Genomic DNA, 14,423 nt, shown 5'->3' with positions numbered 1-14,423 from the left:
CCTTCCTTCTCTAAACTTATTTCAGCGTCGTGAAAGTTTAAGATTGCTTTGTATTCATTCAAAAAGTCTACTCCCAATATAATTTCCGTCGACAATAATGGAACAATAAGAAAGTTCATAGAGAAGCTGTGGCTTTGGCAAAAGAATTCTAAATTGGTTTGTTGGCGTACATCTACACTTTTTCCAAAAGTTGCACCTTGTAATTTAATCTTACGTAACGGAAGTGTGGGGCAATCGTTCGATTTGTTGCATTTGCTAAAAGCTGTTTCACTAATTACTGAAATGGGACTGCCAGAGTCAAGTACTGCCATAAGTTTTACGTCATTTACAGTAATGTGAATCACAGGATATGCAATGTTGTTATGTTTTATGTCGTGTTCCTGGAGTAAGATGTCCCTAATGTTTTCCATTTTTACGTAATTACTAGCTACGGCAGCTGCGTCGTCAGTTTCATACGTACGTTTCGTGGCTGCCAACGGTATGAGTCATTGCCTATTGTCTCTTTGTTGGCGCGCGTCGTTATTGGGATTTGGAGACCTAACTTCTACAAATTCACCTCCTCGAGAGGGCCCTGCTCTGTTTGAATCCCGCCAGTTCTGATGCAATTCAGGTCTGTCGTTACGATCATATCGTCTGTCGTCATGTCGGTAGATGCCATAGTTTCTTTCTTGTCGGTCATGTGGTCGAGAATTTCTCCCTGAATCGTAACTGCGCGCTGGACCGTTGCGTCTAAACTTATTCTGCGCGCTGGACCGTTGCGTCTAAACTTATTCTGTCTCCCTTGATAATAATTATTTTGGTTCCTAAATTGTCTGTTTCTCTGATTGTCTCTGTGATAGTCACTACCGCGGAGAGGTGATCTTTCCCTGTAATTATTACTCTGCCAACGGTTGTCATACGGCTGGTGTCTGTTTTGGTCACGATATATGTTGTGAGAATAGCCTTGTCGTGTCCAGTTATTATTTCTTTCATCGCGGAATTGTGACAGATGTGACCTGTAATTGTTGTGCTCCTGTTTTCGCGTTCCGCGATTGTCAGTGTCAATTTCCAATTCTTGTAACAGTCCTTGAAAAGCTTCAATGTCGTCTTTGCAACGTCCTGCTAAAATAATATGTCGTAAATGTTCAGGCAATTTGAGTAAGCAAATGAGGATGAGTTCTGAGGGACTGTATGGGTTTGAAAGATACTGATTCTTATGCATCATGTCTTCAAAATATTTGACACGACTGGAAAATTCAGATTGTTCAAAGTGTTTCATCATCATGATGCTATGTTTTACTCGGTCTTGTGTGGCTTGAGACCAATATGCTGAGAGGAACGCATGATAAAATTCTCCTTCACTGTGGCAATCGTGAATGACCGATCGCATTCACACAGCTGGTTCATTCTCTTAGTAGCCACACATAAATTCTAACCTGTGCTCCAATGACCAGTTGGGAGGAAAACAATGAGAGAATCGATGGAGCCACGCTTGTGGATGAATGTCGTTGGCAGAATTCTTAAATGTTTTGAATTTATGTGTAGTAATGAACAGCTTATAGTCAAAATCATCGTGTCGGCGAGTAGCATATCGGTCATTGTTACGTCGTGTCGGCGGTTCCATCTCAAAATTCGTTGCACGTTGCCAATTTCTTTCATAATTTCCGAAGTGTCCTGTGTTATTATTTTGTGGGTGTTCCGTATTTCTAAGTCCCTCTTCCCGTGTTGGAGCGCGAGTGTCCTCTGAAATATGAAATTTTTGTATTACTTGTGCCAACTGATCTTGTACTTCCCGGATTTCTCTTTTGTATTGCGTATTAATTTGATTCTGATTTTGTTTGAATGTCTTAATTTGTTCATACTCTTCTGTGTCAGTGATGGGTACAGGTCTTGTGTCATTCAGATCATCATCTACCTTTGCAGATAAGTTAGTGAACTGATCCGAAAGTTCGGCTACTTTCTCCGATAGTGTACTTATTTCCTCAGTGTGTTTTTCTGAACCAAGTTTCAGAGTGTCCATTTGTGTTGAAATCGTATCTACTGTGTCCTTTAAGTTTTCTTGAGTTTTTGCAAGTTGCGTAACCAAATCGGTAGATGCAACTGAGTCAATTTTAGCTCGCAAGGTGTCGTGATTTTCATGAACAATAGTTTGCAGTTCTTTTATGGCTGCTTCGTGATTCTGTAATGCATTTTCATGCCGCGAAAAAATAGGTTGAAAATGCTCACAAATTTGTGTTTTTACGTCATTACAGACTTTTTGACATTTCGATTCAATGTTATGTAACTCAGTAGTTAATTCTTGACGTGTTTGTTCAAGTGTGGTGTCTAACTTTTGAAGATTTTGTTCCATTGTGTCTAACTTTTTAAGATTTTGTTCCACTGTGTCTAACTTTTGAAGATTTCGTCCCATTTGTTTCTGATTTTGTTCAAGCGTTGTGTCTAACTTTTGTAGCCTTTGTCCCATTTGTTGCATTAACTGTAATAACAATGCACTGGTGTCTGAAACATGTTCCTCAGTGCTTTTCGGCAGTGAAGTTGCATCGGCAACATTTACATTTTGACAAGCAGAAAATGTGTCTTGACTTATTTGCGAAAACGGTGAGGACTCAAAACCTGAATCTACAGTATTTGCAAAATTGTGTCCTGTCATTTCGGATTCCTGAGGCGAGCTGTTGCCGACCGATCGATCGATAATGCTTCCCTGTTCACTACCTGTTTCACTGCCTACGCCATTGTTTGCCGCCCGCTCCATTTCCCTATGCACAATTACCAAATTACTACTTTGAACATTAGTTAATTCATTACACGGTGGCGCTAACACACTGCTTTCGTCTTCGCTGTCATTTCCCAATTTACTTTGGAGCCTAGTGTTACGTTTTTCACACGCCATTATTGTCACAATATTTCACACGACAACACAGAAAAACACATTTTGAAGAGCAAAAATAAGAGAACACATTAACATAGCACTGAAAATAATATCTAGTTAATTGCAAGCGCAGCTGCGAAATACTTGGTGCAAATTCACATGCATACCACACCTGTTTTACTGTACAACAATGAAAGACTGCAACAACAAAGGGGATTCACTCTACAATTACGCGCTAGCAATAAACAATAGCTACACTAATTACACAAACTACAAGAAAAAATCAGAAGATTCCAGTGAGGTATCCTGGGGCTAAGGGTCGACATATGAAACGTCCCCTTAGAACAATTTATACATAAGACTGTGCTTAAACTGAAACACAATATTTTTAGCGCAACGCAGTCTGACTTCCAAAAAATCCCTACAAAAGAATGGCCCTTACTAACATTAACCTGTACCTTTCACAAATCACTTACCTCACAAAAATCTTCGTTACTGGAACCACTGCAATACAGCGAGCGCCACTACTGCCAGCTAAATAAAAGATTCAAACTACGGTGGTGGTGGTGGTGGTTAGTGTTTAACGTCCCGTCGACAACGAGGTCATTAGAGACGGAGCGCAAGCTCGGGTTAGGGAAGGATTGGGAAGGAAATCGGCCGTGCCCTTTCAAAGGAACCATCCCGGCATTTGCCTGAAACGATTTAGGGAAATCACGGAAAACCTAAATCAGGATGGCCGGAGACGGGATTGAACAGTCGTCCTCCCGAATGCGAGTCCAGTGTGCTAACCACTGCGCCACCTCGCTCGGTCAAACTACGGAAGGCACTAACTACTGATAGGCATAGTTAGCAAATGAAAGATTTTAATAGAGAACAAACAATGTATTTACCTTAATAGTCATAATATATAAATCAGTTCATGACAAATTACAAAACTCCGCCATCTCTCTCCCCACATCCACCACTGCACCACTGTCGGCGGCTCACCTCCAACTGCGCAACGCTACGCGCTGTTCACATCCAGCTGCCGCTGCCCATCACTACAATGGCAGACAACAATGCAAACTACCCACAGACTGCACACAGCACAGCCAGTGATTTTTATACAGAGGTGCCGTTACCAATAAAAAAACCTAAACAGCCTACTTACAGCACATCAACTTCGTGTGTAGCAATTTTATAGGCCAGTAGTGTACAAAATTCCAGTATGTATCAGCCTCGGACAAAACTTTTGTTTCGGTAAACAACATTTTGTATTTGTTTGTAAGGCTGCGCTCAGCAACTGCCTATTTTTCCAGTTCACGATTATTAATATATCTCAATTTTTGAATATGCCTCTGATAATCTGCACAACGGTCGGAAATGTTACTTATGGACTGACCGATGTAATTGCTTCCACACTCACAATGGTTGGCCTCGGGCATGGATGTGTGTGATGTCCTTAGGTTAGTTAGGTTTAAGTAGTTCTAAGTTCTAGGGGACTGATGACCACAGATGTTAAGTCCCATAGTGCTCAGAGCCATTTGAACCATCACAAGGGTTGTTGTAAACCCTAGGGATCCTGAGGCCGAGGATGTCCTTTAACAAGGCGTAGCATCTCCTTTATCTTCTTAGGAGGTCGGAAAATAGGCTTTATACCTCGTCTTCCCAGCACTCTGCCTATTTTGCTGGATGTAGTGTCACAGGAAGGAAGGGATACAGTCGGCGGCTCATCATATGAATGTTCAACATTTTCATGTTTTCTTTTCTTGTAGAATGCTGAATTCACTCCACATTAATCATAGCAATTCAATCGGAACACACACTTCAGATGATTAATTTCTGAGTCCAAGTGGTCCTCGTCAGAAACAGTTTTTGCTCTGTGTACCAATGTATTTATAACTGCTGCACTTGATGATGAAAATTCTGGGTGCTACGATACAAATCAGTGTTCGTCAACTTGCGTTAAACTGAGTCGGAGAGACGCCCATCCGACCTTGGTTGTACCAAAACATATAAAAATGGCAACCTTCTTGCTTTCTCTGTCTCGACACTGAACTGGATGTTTGGATACATGCTGTTAATATGTGCAAGGTAGAGCTTCTACACGGTGTGGCAAGACCACAAAAGTATCGACAACATAGCGATAGGAGCAAACTCTAATGCACGTTCTTCAAAATAGGGTGTAGAAGTAACAATGTGTCAGAAGACAGCGAACATGGTCTTAGTGGTGCATGGAAGCGAGCTCTTGATACAGAGAAGAGGCAGAGATATTCGTCGCAATGTTTACACTACTACGGGAGCGATGGCGCTACCAGCGCAGACGCTGATACCATCTGCGACAGCAATACGCCGATCACTCAAATGCCGCCTATGGACGACGCACTGAGGTAGCAAAAGTCATTGGATATCGTTATACACATATATGGGTGACCGTATTATTACGTTGTAAGGTGGCCATAATTTCGCACCTTACAAGCACTCATCCACATACTTTTCCGTGATGTACAACCGCATTAGGTATTATTTGATAGGTAGTACATCATAATATGAATATATAAAACAGACTGACATTGTCACGTACACCTTGTAAATAATAGCAAACGCTTATCGCATGAAAGGTGATGACACATCATACTAGTAAAGGTTGGAACGACAGTGGAAAGGAAACGGCAGGCGGAAATCAAGCCCTGGGTGGAAAGCCCACACAGGTGTATTGGTCCAGCTTAAACACAGGAAGTAGCAAGACGGACGTTGGGACACCTGAGCATTGGGGCACAATAGAGTCGCGACTGGCCGGTGTTGTAGCCAGACGGGAAGGATTATATTTCGGAAACTACGAAAATCTTGTACGCAGCTGAGAGGAACGAGGAAGAGTCACCTCAGAAACCACGCAGGCTGAGTTGTTTCCAAGGTTCAAATGGTTCAAATGGCTCTGAGCACTATGGGACTCAACATCTGAGGTCATCAGTCCCCTAGACTTAGAACTACTTAATCCTAAGGACATCACACACATCCATGCCTGAGGCAGGATTCGAACCTGCGACCGTAGCAGCAGCGCGGTTCCGGACTGGAGCGCCTAGAACCGCTCGGCTACCGCGGCCGGCTGTTTCCAAGGATTTTTACTCAGGAGCGTACCATTGTAGGAGTAAAGGTTTTTCCTCGCAACCTTTCCGCTCTGGACGACAAAAGACTAAAATATGGTTGGTCGGCGTTCGGAAGAATCTGTAGAGAGGCAGATTATTCCGTGGTTTCGGGAATATGATTCGTTTTCGGAATTACGAGGGTGCGGAGCCGAACCTTGCTGGGAGACCAGCGGTGGAGAGACGAGATCTTCCATTGTGAGCGCCCGTGGGTGACAGTCTCTCGATATCTGCATTGTTGGTACAGACGGACTTGCTGTCTTTGCTCTCATGAGATTTTATATGTAGAACAGTTAGGCACTGTACTGTTGGAACCTATACGATTCTGGACTTCACCTCCGGGTTGGAAGTCGTCGTTGAGTACGCAGCTTTCAGTAATTGAGAGTACTTCCTCTGCCTGTATTTACGTTGAGACGTTATCTGAACTCCGTCCTTGTGGCTGGGAGTTCGCGTTTCTCGTCTGTAGAACACAGAGAGAAGAAGACAGTATTAGAGCATATTAGTGCCGCGCGGGCTTAGCCGAGCGGTCTAGGGCGCTGCAGTCATGGACTGTGCGGCTGGTCCTGGCGGAGGTTCGGGTCCTCCCTCGGACATGGATATGTGTGTTTGTCCTTAGGATAATTTAGCTTAAGTAGTGTGTAAGCTTAGGGACTGATAACCTTAGCAGTTAAGTCCCATAAGATTTCACACACATTTCAACATTTGAGAGCATATTAGTCAGAGGACCGCCTTCTGCCGTCTTGGTGTTTGACAGAGTTTATTTGTGGATGGAGTTCTTCCATCGTCGCAGACGAGTACGAGAACCATCACTTCGACGCACCGGACGCAGTACATATGGTGATATCCCAAACTGCTTCTGCTTATTAGGGCTATAAAGCTCAACAGCTGTGATCACGTTAGTTTATTTCCACTGAGGTTCCACACCACCGTAGATCATCTTTGAAAGTAGTATCTTCTAGTGTTGGTACGTAAATGATGTCAGTCATTTCGCGTTATTCATATTAGATCGCGCAGTCATAAGGGGCAGAGTTGGACAATTGATTAGTAATTTTACTTAGGAAATGTAAACTTTATAATATAAAGTTTTTTTTCAATCGACAATAAACATATGAGCAGGAACAACGTTTATCATTTAGTAGTATTAGTTGCTTTCATCATTCATTTATGTTTAGATTGCAATTTATAGGATTAAGAGATCCTAAGATCTGCTCCAGGGGGTAGTCAGACAGGGCCAAATCTTCATTTAGGCGTTTATTATTTCCGTTGCTCACATTCATTTTACACCCGCCTGGAGTAGCATCTTGGAACGTACGTAAGGTGTAAAAGGGCAGTGCATCGGCGGTGCTGTCATTTATACTCTGGTGATTCCTGTGAAAAGATTTCCTACGTGATTACTGCCGCACGAAGGCAATTAACATGCTTTGAACGCGGATTGATAGTTGGAGCTAGACGCGTAGGACGTTCCATTTCGGAAATCCAAACCTTCGAGATTCAAAGTATCAAGAGTGTGCCGAGATTACCACATTTCAGCCATTACCTTTCCCCACCGACAACACAGTGGCCGAGACCCTTTACTTAACAACAGAGAGCAGCGGCGTTTGCGTTGAGTTTTCAGTGCTAACAGACGAGTAACACTGCGTGAAGTAACCAGAGAAACATATCCGATATGACAGCGCGGGCGTCGCGAAATTTGGCGTTAATGGGCTACGGCAACAGACGACCGACGCCACTGCCTTTGCTAACAGCACGACATCGCCTGCAGTGCCTCCCTTGGTCTCGTGGCCATAACAGTTTCTCGCGTCCGTCGGCCGTTGTAATTTAATATATATATATATATATATATATATATATATATATATATATATATATATATATTATTGTTATTATTATTTTTTGATTGTTGCCGACTTACGTGGTGGGCTTTAATAAAAATGATATTTAAGTTGAACAATGTAATAAACTTTTCATATTAATTTCCTCGGCTAGTCAGTTCACTTTAAAGCAAGAAATCTTTAGTTATTAATTAAAATTGCGGCCCACACACGCGCGAGAGTATTTTTCTTACCTCCGTTAACCATTGTATTGTAGTCAGAGTCCTGGCTCTGGGTCTCGGCTATGGTACTGAAAATAAGAATCTTAAAGCTAAGTATTTCTGCAACTTCGTGCGGCTGTGGAGAAAAATTAATATTATGCTAATAGCGGGCGAGTTTTCCGCTTCCGCTAATTTTTCATAAGTTAATATCGCCACGTAATGGCGTCGTTGGCTGCATCGGCCGCTGCGATTGTTGAGCTGTAAATTACTTGAATGCAGGTTAATTCAAGGAAGGCGGACATGAAATCGGGATCACCTCTTACAAATTAAAAGTGCACAATAATATTAAATCATTATATTATATGCTTAACTCATACAAATATGCTTACATTTGCCAGCACTCGAAAGATGTCCGTCGATACACAATAAAGACAAGAGAAGAAGTAATGAAGACGACTAAAAAATTAACAAAAGAGTGTATCTTGTCACCTCTTTAGATCATTTTGTCATAAATTATTTCTTTGCATTTGAAACTTGGACAGAGAAATTATTATTTTACGGCTACATGAAAAAAAAATCTCTTACAAATAATGAATGTCTTCTTTATAAATATTGTTTTTAAGTCTTTTCGTAATATGGCACTGGGGACGCTATATTGCCCCCCGAAATGTTTATGTCATAAAAAATGTTCGTGTTTTTTGACATAAATATTTCCTCCTTCATGTCCACAGTGTCCACACGCAGATTTTTCTTTCACAGTTTACATATGTCACATCGTATATTTAAATCGTTAAATTACTGGGGTGTGTTGCCCACCAAGTGTAATACAGATGAGGTTCAAGGTATACAACCACGAGTTAGTCCGGAATATTTGAAGTCCCAGGGGTGTCAACTGTTCGCTCCCCATTTGGCGCGGCCGTAGGGAAACCTGGGGAAAACCTCGGCGGAGCGACAGACTAACTACTTGGGTCACTTTCACTTAAATGTTTCTGGGATGTCATTGGAGTACAGGATGTGCAAATAATGTTTTGTTGCACTACGCAAAGAAATGAGGTCATTATAACAATTGATTGCGGTGTCGTTGATGATCTACGCCGCGACGTTTAGCTCGCGACGGCGTCGGTTGGTGTGTTCGGTGCTCGGCGGTCGCGGCGGCTGCGGAGAGGTCAACACCCGCTCGACGCCAGCCTGTCTCTCGCCGTCGCGGAACGTCAGAATCAGCTGATCGGCTTCACCGTTGGCGATGCGCTTCTGTCTCGCCCGAGCGTGGCGGAGTGGGATGATATTCGCAGGAGTTAGCTCTGCTACGCATCTCCGACATAGTACATGAAACATACACACAACCAACGTAATATTCGTTTCCCGCTGCAGATGGTTACGCTACTGGGAAAGAAGCATTTATTAGTGCGGCATTAGTTGTTAAGTTTTCGCCAGTTTCCGAGTGTCAAGCTAGCACTGTCTTGCAGAATACATGACATGGACCTTCTCCCGTGAATGCAGTTTTGATGCAATACTGTTTCCATTACACGTCAGTTTTTGTCTTGACAAAATTATTTGTTTTCGCCGCACTCGCAGGCACTGGTGAGTGTCCCAATACGAACTTAGCACAAACATTCGCCGTTTCTGCGGTCGCTGTTTTGCAACAGTCCCCGCATCGCATTCCAATCTCACATTATTGTGCTCACTGAAACTACAGTCTGTCCCAAAAATATTGACTGTGGGTTCACTTCACGTTCACAGTTTACCTTTATAAGCAAATTCACAGTTTTTCGTGCGTAATATTGGCGTTTGGCGTCCTTACCGCTGTTGAACGTTCAATACTAGCACTTCACTGTCCATATCACAGTTTCACCTTCACAGTTTCTCACACTGCTTAAAGTAACTGTTTCGGTTAGTTCACAAACACTAATGTATTTCATTCAGTCTGAACTGGATTTTGGCTCGTGCTGGATTTTACCAGTCTCTCGCACTAATTGTCTCTTTTCATTTTCCACTTAGAGTCGTACTTGCCTTCAGATTTTTTGACTATACAATTGTATTTCCGTCTCATCTGAGGTCAGTCCCCATGTCATGTCTGCCCACTCATTGCGTACTTGCCCTCCAGAGCCAGGCTCGACTTTACAAAACTTTGCCTCTCGCATTATCGTACACATTTTATAATCTAGGCCCAGCGTGCAAGTTCCTAGATTAGTGTTTGATTTGTGACTTTTGTTTACACGATAAATTCGTGCAAATCTCTGCCTTAGCAGATGGCAATATATTTTAACAGTGCTTAGCTGTAGTCGCGTTTACTGATTTGCTTTGTACCTTGTCCACAACACATGAGGTACCTTGGGTGATGTACACCCTGCACTGATATTGTTAAGTAAATTATGATTGAGCATATTTCAAGATCGGTATAGACATAAATACATGGAACAACATATACACTATAATATTGAATTTCTTAAGTTGCGTTACTACTACAGTTCAAAAATATTCATGACACACTAATGAAAAATTCTTTCATCATTAAATGCTGTTGAATTGTTTTTTAATATTTTTCAAAGCGTTGTTACACACGAAATTTGTAAAATATTCTTAAATCTACGGTCATTTTTTTTTCAAAATGCAATTGTTTAAAAATACTATTATTCCTTAACATCTACAAAATTGAATCGCACTAATCTTGTGCGCCTCATTGTCTTTAAATGTTACACTAAAATCTTAACATTTACACACAGAAAAAAAATACACTCTAAACTTAACCTACTACACACAAATGTAAACGTTGCTCTACTGAGCGAACTTCTTTAAGTCTTTGTATGGATAGAGTCCTTTAATCTCTTCCGATTCTACGTCACCCAACAAATAGCTACATCCATGTGGTATGTCTATGATTTTGTAGGGCCCGGCATACACCAGTTGCCATTTTTTATTCTTTTTCGCTAACAGAGATGATTTGGGATGAGTCCTTATTAGCACCAAGTCACCTGGTTGATACACTGTTACCTTCTTTATTTTCTTGTCATGCTTCTTCTTTCGGCGCTCCGCGCCCCTCGTTAAGTTATTCAATGTCTCAGCTATAATTTGTTCGTGAGGTACAACTTGTCGTGGTACAGTTGGTAATGGTGACAGCCAGCTGTCGGTTTCATTCTTTCCAAACATGACTTCTAGTGGAGTATAACCGGTGGCTGAATGTGGCAATCTATTGTGGAGTTCCTCAAAAGTCGAAACGTATTCTGCCCACTTGGTGTGGCGATTCGGAATGTAAGTTCTCATGAATCTGTTCAACTCTTTAAAGGTACGCTCTACAAGACTGCTCTCCGGGTGAAATCGAGCTACAAAAATGTGTTTAACACCTTGCTCTTGTAGAAACGTTTTCTATTTGAGACCAGTAAAATAGGTGGCATTATCGGATAATATGATCTGAGGTTTGCCAACATTAACAAAATAATCTGTTCGTAATTTCTGAATGAGGGGTGTGGCCGTTGAAGCTTTTACAGGATACAATTTTAGAAATTTGGAAAAGGCATCATATACAGCAAATACATATTTCACACCACCTCTGCCAGTGGGTAGTGGCCCTAGAATGTCAACAGAAACTAGTCGTAATGGTTTGTTAGGAACAACAGGGTGCAATTCACTTATAGTGGGCAGATTTGTAGGTTTCGTCCTTTGACAAACTACACATGTCCTTACAACATTCTGAATTATTCTTTTCATATTCTTAAAATGACATTGTCTTGCGAGAAGTGCTCTACATTTTTCAATACCCACGTGTCCCCACGAAAGGTGCACGTGCCAGATTAAATCACTGATACATACTTCCGGTACACAGATACACCACAAGTCCTTGTTAACATCCTTCCGGTAATATAATACCTCATTTTGCACAGAATAATGGCTACCTATCTGATTTCCACCCGAAGATAGGAGTTCTTGTTTGACTTCTCCCAAAGCGGGATCTTCGTCCTGTAATCTAGGCAGTTGCTTGCACGTCTGCAGGAACTTTTTTCGACAAGTAGGGTCTTTCATAACTAAAATTTTGTACTCTGTTGCCTGTTCTAGTATTGTTGTTAACTCAGGCAGACCTTGCGGCAACCGTACAAAGCATCAGGCACTACGTTGTCACAACCTTTTATATACATTATTTGAAATTGATATTCCTGCAGAGCAAGCACCCACTTAGTCAACCTGTCGTGCATTAACTTGCATGTCAGCAAAAAACTTAAGGCCTGATGATCACAGAAAATTTTTACATTTTTTCCGTACACATAGTATCTGAACTTCTAAATGACCCATACTACTGCTAGTGTTTCGAGTTCGGTGACTGTATATGATCGTTCACAACTTGACAACACTCGGCTTGCGAAACCGATTATTCTTACGTTCTTGTTTCCACCATCCTCATCAATTTGAAATAAACAAGCGCCTAGTCCAACAGTGGAGGCGTCTGTAGCAAGGCAAAATTCCTTTGACATGTCAGGATGTGACAGTAGATTAGCATTTAGAAGGGCTTGTCGTATTTGCTCAAATGACTGCTGGCACAGTTCATTCCATATCCAGGGTGTATTCTTTCTCAACAAGTTTAACAGGGTATTATCATTTAAAAGCTGGTCAGGTATGAATCGTCTGAAAAATGACGACCCAGAAATGCCTTTAACTGTTTCTTGGTTCTAGGAGGAGGGAAGTTCTCAATTGCTGCCATTTTCTTCGGATCGGGCACAATACCTGTAGCTGATATTACATGACCAAGAAATTTTATTCTCTCCCTGCCAAATTTGGATTTTGCGAGGTTTGCTGTTACGCCTACCTCAGAAAATCTTTTTAGTACGCATCTCAGCGTGTCCATGTGGCTTTCCCAATCGGGAGTAGCTATTTATAAGTCATCGACATACAACGTTACTCGGTCCAACAAATCTGGTCCTAATACTTTATCGAGCGCTGCAATGAAGACACCTGCACTAACATTTAATCCAAATGGTAAAACTTTAAATTGGTAACTTCTGCCGGCAAACACAAAGGCAGTGTACTTTCTTGGTGATTCAGTTAGCGGGATTTGCCAATACGACGAACGCATATCGACAGAGGTCAGATATTTAACTCCATAAAACTTCTGTATCTGTTCATCCAGGTTTTCTGGTCGCGTTCTAACAGGTACAATTATTTTGTTAATATTGCGCGCATCAAGCATGAGACGTATACTGCCGTCCGCTTTCGCTACGGCCACGAGCGGACTGCTGTACGGGGATAGAGATGGTTCAATTATTCCCCAATCAAGCATTTTTCTTATTTCCTTCGTAACTGCCTCCTTCTTTGACCACGGGATGGTGTAGTTTGCGTGACAGAAAGTATCGTGAGGTACCACTTCGATGTTATAGGTGTAGCCCTCGATAACACCGGGTTTTTCCGAAAACACATTCTCATAATCTGTAAGTAGCTAAGTCAATTCGTTTTGTTGTGCTTCAGTCAAATGTTCTGACTCCCTAACTTTCATGGCCATCAGTTTCCTTTTTTCCTCTTTGTCTTCAGTAATAAATTCTTTATAACATGCTTGTCTTGTACTTAAGTCAGAATATAAATTCCTTACCTGTATTCCTTCGAATCTCGACTGAAAGCTCCGGCAATATTTACCGTGCACTTCCCGTGTCCTCAACAACGGCAAAACTACACGTCTATCCTCATTCATAAGGCTTGCTTCCCCGCACAAGAGGTCGATTTTTGCGTCCCTCTGGCGTAAAAATTCCATCCCCAGGATGCAAGCAACACCTAATCCCTTAACTACTAGGAACGAGCTTTTCATTGCTTCATTTCCTACCGTAAACTCGACTTGCACCTGGTGCTTTATGATATGAGATTGTGCACCTATTGCACCTGTAACACGACAATTCTTCAGTGGCAATACTGGTATTCTATTATTTTGACTCAAATACTTGTAAAAATTTGCGCTCATGTCATTGGTTGACGCACCGGTATCGACTATCGTGTGTATTGGTGCTCCATACATATCTGCTTGCAATATAGCCTGCACAACACTTTTGTCGGTTCGGTTACATGTCTGCGGTATGTCTACAAGTTCCTTTTCTATTTTTGTTCCTTCATTGTATCTCAGCATACAAAGTTTATGGCTGTCATCCGTGAATGTGCCCTCACTACACCATCCTGCAGCCAACAACGGAGAGCGTATTGTGGCTGTCTTTAGTTTAATGGATGAACATCAGTGGGTTGACAGTTGTCTGTCACTTCCACTAACCTCACATTGTGGTTCTGGTTGTTGTTGTTGCTACTGTTGAGTTGGCCGCCCTGCCTCCCCGATGGTGTATTTTGATATTGTGTATGGCTCTGGTTTTGTGGTGGTCGGTTGTAACTCCCTGACATGTTCTGTGACGGACCTGGGTTGGCGTTCCATTGTGGCGCTGTGTTTTGTTGCCACTGTGGT

The sequence above is a fragment of the Schistocerca piceifrons genome, chromosome 3 (assembly GCF_021461385.2).
Source record: "Schistocerca piceifrons isolate TAMUIC-IGC-003096 chromosome 3, iqSchPice1.1, whole genome shotgun sequence".
Classification (NCBI taxonomy): Eukaryota; Metazoa; Arthropoda; class Insecta; order Orthoptera; family Acrididae; genus Schistocerca; species Schistocerca piceifrons.
The sequence above is the reverse complement of the archived record's forward strand: the minus strand, read 5'-3'. Positions refer to the sequence as shown.